The sequence below is a fragment of the Mesoplodon mirus genome (assembly GCF_964341445.2).
Source record: "Mesoplodon mirus genome assembly, contig: HAP1_SCAFFOLD_330, whole genome shotgun sequence".
NCBI lineage: Eukaryota > Metazoa > Chordata > Mammalia > Artiodactyla > Ziphiidae > Mesoplodon > Mesoplodon mirus.
In genome coordinates this window covers 232,084-246,567 of record NW_028295610.1, presented here as the reverse complement: position 1 = coordinate 246,567, position 14,484 = coordinate 232,084, and the positions used below count along the sequence as shown (strand labels likewise).

Here is a 14,484-nt window from a genome sequence, read left to right as displayed (position 1 = left end):
ATTAAAAAAATATATATTGCAGATTGGTTTTCTGCAGTGGTTTTCAGTATTTCAACAAAAGTTCATGTCCTGAATTAATTTTATTTTGCAGGTTTCCCCATCTGGATACAACTTTCATATATTATACATTTCCCCCTTTTGGTTTATTTAAAACACAAGTACTGAGCACACCTAAAAGCACTAGTCAATGATAAGGTTGTGTAGATTCAGCAGCCAAGTCCCTGCCCTCATGGAGCGCACATTCTCATGGAAATCAATTTTGACTAGCTCATCCTTACACTTTTGTTAAAGCCCAGACCAAACTCTTTTCCTTTCTAAGTGCTATCTCCTAAGTGACATCTGATAAATGTCAAAGTTCTGAATGCAGCCCTTACTGCACCACTCAGAAGGGATCTCTGCTGTGTGCTCTGCTGAACACTAGGATCTGTTTAGCTACTGCTTCAACACCAACTAATTTAAAATACTTTCTCTCCTATGAGACCTGACGCTTGCAAGAATTCACGTTGCACGTGAGTTTTTTGAAAACAACATTTTGTAGAACTTCTATCCTCTGACGGTTCCTTGATGTTCTTACCACTCTCGCTGCTTTCATAAAATGTATCCCCAGTATGCATTTTGTGATGACTTATAAGATTGGAGCACCAACTGAAGCTTTTACCACACGTCTCACACTGGTAAGGTTTCTCCCCTGTATGAACTCGCCTGTGATACTGAAGCTGTGAACACCGACTAAAGACTTTACCACACACATCACATCTGTATGGCTTCTCTCCAGTGTGGATGCTCTGATGAAGCTGAAGACTTGAGGCCTGACTGAAGTGCTTACCACGCTCCCCACACGTATATGGTTTCTCTCCTGTGGGGACCTTCCGATGCATGTCGAGGTTCAGGCTCCACATGAAGCCCTTCCCAGTGTCTTGGGCAAGTCACTAGGCCTCTGTATTTATTTGTACTTATCTACACTTATCTGTCACTTGGGGGTTATAATTGTACCTGTTTCATGGGTACGTTGTACAAAAGATCTGTAAAGTAGTTACAAGAAACTGACACAGAGTAAGCACTCCACAGACATTGGCTATTAGCTATTGGAAATCTTTCTCCATGAAACAGATGACTTTATCAGTGGATGACTCGGTGGGAGACAGTGAATCACAGAATCACAGCAAGTTGAAAGTGACCTAGTTCACACTCTTATGTGAAAAAAAGAAAAGTGTGCATGGGTAGAAAATGTCTGAAAGTTTACATAACAAATAGTTCATCATGTTAACTTTGAGGATTAGAATAAATCAGGAAAGGAGGAAAGAAAAACTTGAGTGTCATTCAATTTCTCTATCATTTGTGTTTCTACACTGAGACTCTGAATACACTGGAAGTGCAATTTTTTTTAATGTGGCGGGATAAAAGTTTTCAAGTTCTCCTGATACATCCGTATTATTATTTCAGAATTGCTGGCATTTCTTGCCATCTTCGGATCTACACCCATGTGAGTCAGTGGGCCATTCTGGACGGAGGAGATAATAGAGCAGAAGTGAAGTGAGAGGAAAGGAGAGAAAAGATTTTCTCTTTTCTCTTCAAAGAGGAAAGGTCTTTGGAATGGGAACAACTCACAACCCAACTTTGGGGAAAGGATGTGATGGAAAAGGAGACAAACATCCTAAACCTGTGATGAGAAGGATTCCCTGGGCTGGATGGAGGGAGGTCACAGGTGGCTGGACAAGGAAACCAACTAGCGAGAAACGCACACAAGTGCAGAGTAAACACCCTGAGGCCACTCAGCCTGACTCCATGCAAACATATGTCCAGCAGACAGCCCTTCACCTGTGGCTCCCCAGCAAGACAGGTACCTCGGGGGTGTCAACTCATTCTGAGTCCATTATGCCAGGCCATTCATAAACCGCGGTCTAACGTGTGAGGAATAAACTCTCAATGTTTATGAGGAAATTGGGGAAGGAGATTGAAAGGTTACTTAAACGGAAAAAAAAGAAGTTCAGGAAGGCAGGATGGTAGAGAGACAAGAAAAAAACATTAAAAGATAGAAAGGATTTGCCAAAGAAGAGAAAGAAATAGCAATGATTCCGAATGGGTTAACCTTCAGCTAGGAAGTTAAGGAAGATTATTGATGGGTGAAGACTATGGAATAAAGCGAATAAAATTTATCCGAAATTGCTGAGAATATGGTAAGAAGCATCATTATCAAATTATGAATTGGCTGCAATGGCATACTAGGGGGGCGCTAGGAAGGGGAAGCAAATGATCCTGAGATGACAGTAGCAGGTGGAAAGTGGTTTCAGGGGAAGATCAGTCTTGCAGAGGGTGTATCAGAGGAGGGCAAGTGTGAGCAAGCAAGGAAATACTAAGTGTATACGGTTCCTTCACTGAGTGCACCCAGCCCCGCGGTCAGCCTTGAGAACAAGCAGGACTTCAGGTACTGGAGCTACATTTCATACATCAAGACTTGAGAAGACACCGTTAACTCAGGTCTTCTCTTCAAACTCCATCTTTCCTTCTTGACCTTCATTTGGCCTCTTCCCTTACCCTCAAGCTGTGGACGGAGGCCACAGAACAAGATGGATCACTACTGTCCTCCATCACCTGGCGACTGTGGTTCACATCAGTGCAGTACCAAAGGCAATAACCAAGTAACAGACACAAGAGTGTATGAAGAAGAAGAGATTCTGATAAGGCTTTCTGTGACAGTGTGGGCCAAGTCGGATCTATATGGCTGGTATCACCTGAATTATGAGCAGCCTTAGGGGAGAAGTTCTCAGAAGGCAGAGCCTGGCTCTCTAGAGGCTCTGTGTCCTCACAGCCCACTCCAAGACCTCAGTTACAGCTTCGGCCCCAAATCTCTCTCCATCTGCCTACTCAGAGTTTTTGAAGTCTTCTTTCCTCCACATTTCTCTTGAGAGGTGGAGGAGGAAGATGAGCTTCAGGCCAGCTCAGACTCCCCTGGGATCCCAGCAGGATGCCTATCATTAACCTCCCACCTTCTAGGAAGCTCCTAACATCTCCACATTTGGGGGAGTGTTCATTTCAGCTGTGCTTCAAATTGATGGCTGGAGATGGCCTGTTGGAAGGTGGCTAAAGGCAAGTAGCAATCCTTCGGGCAGCCTGGCCCTTCTCGACTGTCAGACATCTTCAGGGATATTCTAGGAAATGTTGTTTGTTCTAGAGAAGGGAAGGAAACAATCCAATTGTCCAATAATGCTTGAATGGAAAATAAATGATGCTATATGCATGTGATCAAATAATATCAAACAGTCAAAAATCAAAGACCTAGATCTATACGGATTCACGTTTATAAATCTTTAAAACATAACATTGATTGAAAGAAAATAAGATAAGATAAAGAATGTTAGATTGTCATAACAGGTATGAAAGTATTTAACTATTTAATTCAATTCAAAATATTGCTTCTATATATAGAGATGCAAGAAAATAAAATTTATCCAAAGAACACATTATTTACACATAATATGCGCATTTATCTAGGAGACCCAAAAGAACCCACAGATAAACTAGCAGGAACTAATAAGACGGTTCAACAAGGCACACACATACAAGATCAATAAATTTTAAAAGTCAATCAGGCTCCTCTACACTGGCGATAACAAATTAGAAACTGTAAAAGAAAATAAGAAAAAAAAGAAGATCTAAAAATTGTCACAAGAGCAATATAAATTATTTAGAGCTAAGCATATGTAGAAGGCAATATAAATAACAAACTGAATACGAACAGTTAAACTCCGCCCAACCCAAGGTTAGGAAAAGACTGTTGTTACTTTATGAGAACAGACCCTCTTCTTAAGGAGCAGATCAGTAAGTGAGACTGAATCAACGAAACACAGCATTTGAAAAGTCAGCTAGTCCAAGCCTCTTGATCGCACATACAGAAGCTGAAGCCCAGATAGGTTGAGTTACTTGGTAAAGGGCCCAATGTCCTGACTCAAGGACTAGCATTTTTGACTCAGTCGCAAGACACAATCAAATGCAGTACCTTGGAAAGAGATGGGGAAAAAATGAAGAAATCAAGTATATAGTTCCTCATCTTTAAGTACAGAAATAGCCGTGACAAAATTACACGTATTGAGGGAAAATTGAAGTGCAGAGTTTAAAATGTCAATAATCCACAGGGAAACTGGAGACCATTTAAAATATTCATATTAAATCTCTCTAGAAAAGACATTATAAGATCTACAAACAAAATGTGAACTTTATAATAGACATGGTATGATACAATTTATAATAGATATGGTATGAACCTTTCCCTTTCACGGGAAAGGTTCGGCTGGGAAAAAGGAATTGTTCTTGAAAATGGGGCCTGTGCTACTGCAGACACTGTGCTCAACCTAGGTCCACCGAATGCTCTGATGTCATCACTGAGGTCACAGAATTCCACTGTGCGCCTGGCAACCTTGCAAACATAACAGCCCTGGTGAGCACTAGGCAGTACTGCTGGTTCACTAAGTGGTACAAGTTTTTCAGCCATTTAGGAGACTTGACCATTTTTATTTGTATTGAATCATTTCAACGGATTGCCCAAGAGCCAAGAAGGGCCAACCTGTAGGGAAGAGGAGGAGTTGGACATCTCTTGAGGCATCTTCTAAGGGAGACTTCTAGTTGGTACGATGGAACGGCGACAAAAGAGGAAACATCTGGAAAATGAAGAGTCCCAGGAAACTGCCGAGAACGGAGGAGGTATGTGGGGGGCAACATGGCTGGGGCACATGGGTTACTGCCAAACTGAACCTTCTCTAGGAAGCGGGGGACTGAGAACGTGTCACCTGTGAAGCAGGGAGCGAGAGACCTTGTCTCACTGATGCTGCCGTATCTATCCGGAGGGTCCCTGTGGTGTGAGACGGCACAGACGGCCAGATGTCCCCTGGGAGATGGGAGGTCAGCTCCTCTGGTCTGAGGACTCTCTCCTGGGGCAGCCGGGCCTGGAGCTTTGTCGGACTCACAGCAGGCTGCATCCTGCTTGCACAGACCTAGAGGTGCAGCTTTTCTCAGTCCCCGATTTCTCTCTTATTCTCTTGGATCTTTCCCTGGGGTCATGAGGTGGGGGATGTGAAGGATGCAGGGATGCTGAGAGAGACCCATGAGTTGCTTGGCCTCTTTTACCAAAGTGGAAAGAGAAGCCCCATGAGTTGAAGGCCCTGTTGAAAAATATCTTGACAAGTGGAATGCACTTTGAAAGAAGATTGTTTGTCTAGGGATGGTGTCATATTGAAAGCAAGGAGGATTTATTCCTTCAACAGGAAGAATTTCCCAAAGGAGATCAAGGGAAGGGAAGGGTTTTCCAGAGACTGAGACCGCATGGGCAGGGGTGAGAAATGTCCTCAGGGTCCTGCGGGGAGCTCTGAGAGCCACGGCCCACGTGGTTTCTGTGTGCATTAAATGGAGGCGAGTAGCTTGCCCTGGGGGATGGGTGGTCACCCCAGAGCTCCAGCTAGAGGCCTCTGCCCCAGATTAGAGCCCAGTAGCTCCTACCAGGCCCAGGGCCCTGGAGTCTGTAGGATGGGCCCTGGGAATGGAGCTCTAGACAGCAGGCATACTTTCAGGCAGTGGCTGGGACAGGCTGGGGAAGGCAATGCCTGCCCCTGACCATTCAGAATATTTTGCTCTATGTTCCTGTGTGTATGTGTGTGTGTGTGTGTGTGTGTGTGTGTGTGTGTGTGTGTGGTAGTGCAGAGAAGAGCAAGATGAATGGGGGTAGAGTGCTTACCAGATATAAAGTGTGCGTGGTAAATTTCTTGTCACCCTGCCTGACCTGTCTGACACTCGGTGTACGTAAGAGTGTATACAGAATTCTTGTTAGGGGTGTTTTATGAGACAGTAACTCATACACCCATGTACACTCTGATACAGCAAAAATATCACACACACCACATATAACTCCCTTAGTAAACCAAACACGACACATGGAGGTATATACACGCATCCCTCCTATACTACGTTCTCATACAACCCACCTATATCACAATCCTCTCCTCCAACACCAAACGCTGGAGATGAGATATGTATATAGACACACACACTATATATATAGGACAAACACACACACACTATATATATATATATGTATCTCCACAACTCTCGCACAAACTCAGCTAACTTCAGCCATCACCAAATACCTCTGTAAGAACCAGTCACGTGTCATACACACCACACTTGTAACACATTCTTGATTAATGCCACACCCGCTTTGTATAAACCACAGTAAACCACAGTCTCAGTAACCCATGTCAGGATTGCCAGAGAAAATATGGGCTATCCAGTTCAATTTGAATTCCAGATAAAGAACAAGTAATTTTTCAGTATCAGTATGTCCCAAATATTGTATGGGCCCTACTTACAGTAAAACTAAGTAAGAACAAATACTGCATGGGAATACTTACACTAAAAAATTATTCTGGGTTTATCTGAAATTGAAATTTAACTGGGTGCCTTGTATTCTTGTTCACTAAGTCTGGCAACCCTTATATATTTACCATCAGCTGATGTATTATATATTTATTGTAGTTTTGTTTAGTGTGTGTCTTCCCCTACTAGAATGTGCAGCGTTACCAAAGACTACAACAATGCAAGAGTGCCGGATACACAGGAGTAGCTGCTTACTGAATCTTGGTGAATGAATGAATGAACACGCACCATAAATACAAGCCACACCATGTAATGAGGAAAAGTTACATGTCCCAGAATTCCTGACTTGTGAACAGAAACCATGCACACAAAGGCCACAGACACAGATAGACACGTCTGCACTGTGCTCCCCATGCCAACCCCACACTTACCACAGACTTAACTGATACACATCACTCACTCTTCCCACACACTCACAGTCACCACCGAGGCCTACATTACCAACTAGACAGTGAGAGAATAAGTATTGATTGGAATTAAATCCTGGAGGATCCACTGGGAACCACACTCTCAACTGTGTGTATTCACTGCACCTGACACGTGTCACACACTCAGTAAATATTTGTGGACAGAGGACTGATGAACCCACCCTGAGCCTTTCATTCCTCCCTCAGGAATCTCGAAGTCACAAGAGGATCCCCCTCGGCTTGGATCCACTGTGGTGGCCCAAGGCTGCAGCCCAGGGGCAGGGGAGGTCTCCTCTGCCTCTAAATACTTCTTCTGTACTTCTACTCCACGCAACCTCAGCTACGCTGGTAAGGGTGGGGGGCTCCTCAGGTGAGGGCGTGCTTGGCTGTGAGGCAGGTGGCACAAGGATCCCAGGGAGGCTGAGAGGAAATCCAGGGTCATCAGAGGTGATGAGGGCTCTGTGGAGGAGCCTGGGCAGGATGGCTGAGCTGTTCCGAGGGTGTGGATGACAGCTGAGTCTGTGGGGGCGGTGTGAATACTGCTACTACCATGGAGGGGAAGTCAAGGAGCAGGGGCCGGAAAGGTCTGGGCTTGAGGTGGAGGGAAGAGGGACCAGATTAAGCATCCTCAGAGGAAAATGTAGGCTTTGTCTTTGCCTTTGCTTCCAGAGAAGGACAGAGTTCTGCATCATACACATCCAGCCTTAGAGCAGGACCATCCAGCTCAGGTCCACACAGCTCACACATACATCTGCCCTCCAGGCACAGCCCTTCTCAGAGCACACATAAACCCCAAGCACCACAGCCCCATTCCACAAGTAATGCACCACCGATATTACCAAAATCACACTCCTCGTCGTACACGCATCCAGCCGCATCCCTCACATACCACAGCCCTCACCACCATACTCCACACCCCTGTATACAGACACCGCTCCAGTATCCCCCCCACGCACATGAAATGCCCACAGATGACACCAGATACACCGCTCCATCCTACAGCCAACAGACACCAAGCTCACGACATAGCTACATCATGCAAATGTCCCTCTCTCGTCTACCACACTTGCTCCCTCACTTCCGGCATGGCCCATGCATGTTATTATGGTTTTAATTTCCTTTTTCAGGAATGCGGAGATTTCGAGACACTGCCTGGCCTACAGCACCCCTAGCCCACGTTCAGGAAGAAGGGGAGACTGCTCCCCCATCACACTGTGTCTCCTCCTTACTCTCTTCACCCTGTAAGGACTATCTGCACCCAGACAAAGAGGAAAGGGGCATGAAAATATACTACATGCAGGTACAAGTGAACAAGGGTGTCGCTGTCTCCTGGAAGACAAAGAAACCCTTGGAGTTGCCTGAAAAGCAGCTGACGATAGAAGAAGTGACCCTTCCTGAGGATGCGTGCCCAGTAGGCACTTGCCCCTCTGATGTGTTCACCGAAAGCCTCCTGTCTGACAGTGAGCCCACTGGGGAGGAGAAAGAGTATGAGGAAAGCGCAGTGCCAGGCAGACCATCAGGGTCACCTGCCGTCGAGGAGGGACCCAGCGCCAAGACAGCGGACTGGATGCTGACCATGGAGACCGGCTTCAGGTGCGTGGCCTGCCGCCGGGTCTTCCCCACCTTGGAGATCCTCCAGGAGCACATGAAGTTCGGTGTCCTGCAGGGCTTCAGCTGCCGTGTCTTTCATCTCAACATGGCCCAGTGGATGGGCAATCTGGAATCTGAGAGCACCCCTGAGGAGGAGGAGGAGGAGGAGGAGGAGGAGGATGAAGAGAAGCAAGAAGAAAAGGAGAATGAGGGAGAGCAGCCCACGGGGGAAGGCCCCAGCCCAAAGAGACCCCTCAGGCAGGGTCTTTTCTCTCCTTTGAATTCCAAACAGCAACTGAGATTCATGGGACAGAAGATCCTGGAAGACGGTGTGGCCGTCCCTTGGAAGAGGTAAGGCTTGAGGCTGGCAGTCTTCTGAGCCTATGTCACGAGGGCCCAGAGGAGTCTAAGGGAAGGGGCCGCACACATGTGCTGGTTGACCTAATGGCTCTGCAGTTGCATCAAATGGGACACACCCAGCACTAACAAAGGCATTGACCTCTGTTGACGTAAACAAGAAGGTGGAGCCTTTTCCTAGGAGTTTACTCAGGGTCTGCACGATGGACCTCAACTCTTAGAGGACGTACTGCCAGCAGCTCTTTCTCGGCAGAGAGAGCCAGGAGTGGTCTCAAGAGAGGACAGGGGCCCTTGCAGGACCAGAACTTTGAGGTCTGAGAGACTTGGGCCTGAGCCGAGATCTCACCCTGACCACTGTACCTAGCCTTCTGTGACAAAGGGGAATAGGAAAGAGAGTCACGTGGAAATGAGGTCCCCCGAGATATGGAAATGTTCCAGAACCTTCGTTGCGTGGTAGTTGATCTGGAGCCAAGCTCACTGTGGTGTGTGTGGCTCTGAACATTAAGGCAATGCTGGAGGGTAACCCTGACGAGCAGAGCTTGGAGAGCTTCTTGTCTCTTCCTGTTCTACCTCAGTTGTTTTATCCCTTCCAGGGAGAAGAAAGGACCCTCGGGAGAGTAGCAGACAGAATGCCGTGGTCTGAAGGAGGATGAAGGGACCGGCACTCAGTCTAACATCATATGACAATAGAAGCGTCCTATGCAATAAAGGGCATTTTCCAAACCTTTCCTGGAGCTTTTATTTAATGACATGTTTCTATCTATGCATCTATCTGTCATCTACATCTGTATCTTTCAAGGTATGTGAACAATCTTTCACATAAGCACTAGAGACGTCCACCAGAATTTTCCAGAAGAGGCCTGCAAATTGCTGGGGACTCCTCACAAACAGGGAACGGCCACAACCCCTGCCACACAGACTCTGTGCGTGGCCCTCCTGACGTACTCCCACTCTCTCTCTGAATTTCCCAACGTCTGAGATGAGGGTGCTGGCTGGAGGCAATGATCACGTGCAGGCTGAACCTTCTCCAGATTCTGATACTCTTCCTGGGCCTATCGTCCTCAAGCACAGTTTCCATGTCCCTGGCCACACTGATCTCTCTCCTTCAGTCCTTCCCTCCCTCCCTCTCCTGCCTCCCAGTGCAGAGAATACTTTTTTGCATTTGAGACGACATTTATTTTTTGTTCACAGAATTCTCACCTGTTTTACTGTGGCCTCCGTTGTGAACATTCCAAAGCTGAGAATTTTCTTTTTTCTCCCTCATTTCTTCTGAGTCTTTACCTTCCTAATGCAGTGAGCTCACAGTGCCTAGCTGACTGGATGAGGAAAAAAAATCCAGGGAGCAAAGAGACATAATAAAAGAATATATCAGTTCATTTTTCATAGTGTTATCCAACTACATATTTTTAAAATTTTGGAATAATATTAGGAACCTTCTCATTATAAAAAACTGAATTATTGGGCTTCCCTGGTGGAGCAGTAGTTAAGAATATGCCTGCGAATGCAGGGGACATGGGTTCGAGCCCTGGTCTGGGAAGATCCCACGTGCCACGGAGAAACTAAGCCCGCGCGCCACAACTATTGACCCTGCGCTCTAGAGCCCGTGTGCCACATCAACCGAGCCCACGTGCCACGACTACGGAAGCCTGCGTGCCTAGAGCCCATGCTCCGCAACAAGAGAAGCCACTGCAATGAGAAGCCCGTGCACCACAGCCAAGAAGAGCCCCGGCTCACTGCAACTAGAGAACGCCCGCTAGCAGCAACAAAGACCCAATGCAGCCCAAAATAAATTAATTAATTTTAAAAAATTGAATTAGTTTCAAGGGTACAATGTATAAAAGTACAATAAAAGCCCCCCTTCATAACCCCCCAACCCCACTCTCCAGATGGAATAGATATGCTGTGATACAATTTATAGTCGTAGTACTACTACTCCTCCAACCACATCCGAAATCCTCTGAGCCAGGTGCAGCAGCTTCATTTCACAATGCTAGGACCCGCCACAAGACAGATGATAATCCCTTTGGACATTTCAAGGAGCGGCACCAGGGGAGCAGTACCTGGGAAATGCCACTGACAGCTCAGAATATCCATGGCATTTCTAGAGCCTCGGCACTGCTCTCGCTCTGGGAATGAAGGTCCAAAAAGCACATCGGAGAATGTTCATAGTTGTAAACAAGCTCCACCTTTGAAACACAATCTACATAGAACCACATATACAAGCCTGCACAATGGATGAAGCCTAGGTCTCCTCCATGATTTCCCTTCTGACCACCTTATTGTCTCCTCAACCATAAAAGGTGAACTTGAAACTCAGGACCTTGCCTTGTCGCCAGAAACATCCAAGCTTGGATCAGTCTTTCTAAGACCAGATACTTGCTCTCTGAACTATTAGAGACTTGTCACATACACACAGGTAGAACAGGATTATTTCTATCTACCTGGGGACCTGGAGTCTTTCACATTGCTCCTGTTAAAACTCTCACAACAACAAATTTTTACCTACAAAGGGTTCAAGCTATGACACTCCCAATTTCCACAAACCTCCTCAGCTCTTGTGAGTCACATGCAGCCAATTCCAGGAATTGGAAACATGGTTGTGAGGATGAAACTGACTGTGGGGCTCCCCTTGAATATGGTCTTCCAGACTTACCAAAAGGCCATTAAGAGGAAGGTTTACCCCACCTCAGGGAAACCCGAGGCAGTACTTGCAGTCAAGGGCTGGCCATGGCTTCTGAGCTACATCCAAAAAGAATTTCATACTGTACCTGGATCTGCTGAAGCCATTTCTGACTGTCCGAGAGCCAGCATGTACCGCTCCTCAACTGCCTCCATTGTGGATCATCAGTAGGCCTGTCAGATTTAGTAAATAAAAGTACAGGATACCCAGTTAAACTTGAACTTCACATGAATAATAAGTCATTATTTTTAGTATAAGTAGATCCTATAAACTATTTGGGGCATACTTATCTTAAAAATATACTTGTTGTTTTTCTGACATTCATATTTAACTAAACAGCCTCTATTTTATCTGTCAACCCTACCCTTCAGAAATGATGGAGGCTCATAGAGATCCAGGAGACGCCTCAGCGCCTCCTCAGCTTTTATTTCTACGTCCTGGACAGCGAGCACGCACCTTCCACTCCCAGTCTTTGGCTAGAATGGAGGATATTCTCTGTTTTAGAGCTTTTTCTACTTGTCATTGTTATTATCTTCCTTAGTTTAAAGAGATGTTTATTTTCTTCCAAACTTAATAGCTCATCCAAAAGTATTTCAAAGTTCATTAGACAAGGGAAAAACAACATGGTTCTGAAAAGTGAAGGAAACCGCCTGGTGTTTAGTCAAGAAGTAGTAGGGAGATTGAAAAAGCCAAACTTAATAAGCAAATCTCTCCAAGGGTATTTTCAGAGCTTGATACCCTCCCACACCCTGAAAATATTATTACATCAAGAAGGTAGAACTGCTAACCAAATGTAAGGCTCCCATATGATTCTATCAAACTGAGGATGCTTCTTTACTGAGCAGTGAGCACACTTGCTGCCCCAGGGACCTTGGCAGTTGCAACGTACGGCTCTTCCCTTTGGGATGGAAACAGCAAGTTTTCCTGTGGTCTACACACTGGCCCCCAAAACACTACACTCCCAATACTTGTCAACTTTAAGTATTTTTCTACATATGTCCATTTTTCTGTTACTATTTGGACTACATCCTAGACTTGACACTACGTAAATTGCATTCAAGAAGCTATTTTTAAAAGTTGGTAGGAAACCTTAAATCTATAGCTTGCAGTCCCTGGCTTACTTTCATCCAGGTGCATAAGGGTTTTCAAAAGTAGTCAGGTTAGTTACCCCATATCACAGCCCCACGCTTGTGTCACAGATATAAAAATGGAACATGATATTTAAGGTTTTAGTTGCCAAATCATCAAGCCTCCCAGACAGAGGCAATAGAGCAAAATGATTACAGAGGCATGGATTTTGATTTGCTCCAGTGTCTTGGGCAAGTCGCTTGGCCTCTGTATTTATGTGTACTTATCTGCACTTATCTGTCACTTGGGGGTCATAATTGTACCTGGTCCATGGGTACGTTGTACAAATGATCTGTAAAGTAGTTACAAGAAACCGACACAGAGTAAGCACTCCACAGACATTGGCAATTAGCTATTGGAAATAGTTCTCCGTGAAACAGATGACTTTATCAGTGGATGACTCGGTGGGAGACAGTGCATCACAGAATCACAGCATGTTGAAAGTGACCTAGTTCACACTCTTATGTGAAAAGAAGAAAAGTGTGCATGGGTAGAAAATGTCTGAAACTTTACCTAACAAATAGTTCATCATGTTAGCATGGAAGATTAGAATAAATCAGGAAAGGAGGAAAGAAAAACTTGAGTGTCATTCAATTTCTCTATCATTTGTGTTAATACACTGAGACTCTGAATACACTGGAAGTGCAATTTTTTTTAATGTGGCGGGATAAAGGTTTTCAAGTTTTCCTGATCCATCCGTATTATTATCTCAGAATTGCTGGCAGTTCTTGCCATCTTCGGATCTACACCCATGTGAGTCAGTGAGCCATTCTGGACGGAGGAGATAATAGAGCAGAAGTGAAGTGAGAGGAAAGGAGAGAAAAGATTTTCTCTTTTCTCTTCAAAGAGGAAAGGTCTTTGGAATGGGAACAACTCACAACCAAACTTTGGGGAAAGGATGTGATGGAAAATGAGACAAACATCCTACCCCTGTAATGAGAAGGATTCCCTGGGCTGGATGGAGGGAGGTCACAGGTGGCTGGACAAGGAAACCAACTAGGGAGAAACACACACAAGTGCAGGGCAAACACCCTGAGGCCACTCAGCCTGACTCCATGCAAACATGTGTCCAGCAGACAGCCCTTCACCTGTGGCTCCCCAGCAAGACAGGTACCTCGGGGGTGCCAACTCATTCTGAGTCCATTATGCCTGGCCATTCATAAACCGCTGTCTAACGGGTGAGGAATGAACTCTCAATGTTTATGAGGAAATTGGGGAAGGAGATTGAAAGGTTACATAAACGAAAAAAAAAATAGAGTTCAGGAAGGCAAGATGGTAGAGAGACAAGAAAATGACCTTAAAAGATAGAAAGGATTTGTCAAAGAAGAGAAAGAAAAAGAAATGATTCCGAATGGGTTAACCTGCAGCTAGGAAGTTAAGGAAGATTATTGATGGGTGAAGACTATGGAATAAAGTGAATAAAATTTATCAGAAGTTGCTGAGACTATGGTAAGCAGCATGATTATCAAATTATGAATTGGCTGCAATGGCATTCTAGGGGGACACTAGGAAGGGGAAGCAAATGTTCATGAGATTACAGTGGCAGGTGGAAAGTTGTTTCAGGGGAAGATCAGTCTTGCAGAGGGTGTATCAGAGGAGGGCAAGTGTGAGCAAGCAAGGAAATACTAAGTGTATACGGTTCCTTCACTGAGTGCACCCAGCCCCGCGGTCAGCCTTGAGAACAAGCAGGACTTCAGGTATTGGAGCTACATTTCAGTCATCAGGATTTGAGAAGACACCCTTAACTCAGGTCTTCTCTTCAAACTCCATCTTTCATTCTTGACCTTCATTTGGCCTCTTCCCTTACCCTCAAGCTGTGGACGGAGGCCACAGAGCAAGATGGATCACTACTGTCCTCCATCACCTGGCGACTGTGGTTCACATCAGTGCAGTACCAAA

The 14,484-nt window shown here is 45.4% G+C and overlaps 1 protein-coding gene and 1 long non-coding RNA gene across 2 annotated transcripts in view; both read right to left on the bottom strand.

Annotated features, from left to right (window-relative positions):
* LOC309797354 overlaps positions 1-10,032 on the bottom strand; it is a 74,381-nt gene extending 64,349 nt beyond the window's left edge. The window contains exon 1 of the long non-coding RNA XR_014292607.1: positions 9,978-10,032. This is a non-coding gene — a long non-coding RNA (uncharacterized lncRNA). The remainder of the gene's footprint in view (positions 1-9,977) is intronic.
* Positions 1-14,484, bottom strand: part of LOC309797347 (protein FAM170A-like) — a gene marked incomplete at both ends in the record, with an annotated part of 518,827 nt that overhangs the window by 325,092 nt on the left and 179,251 nt on the right. The window lies entirely within an intron of this gene.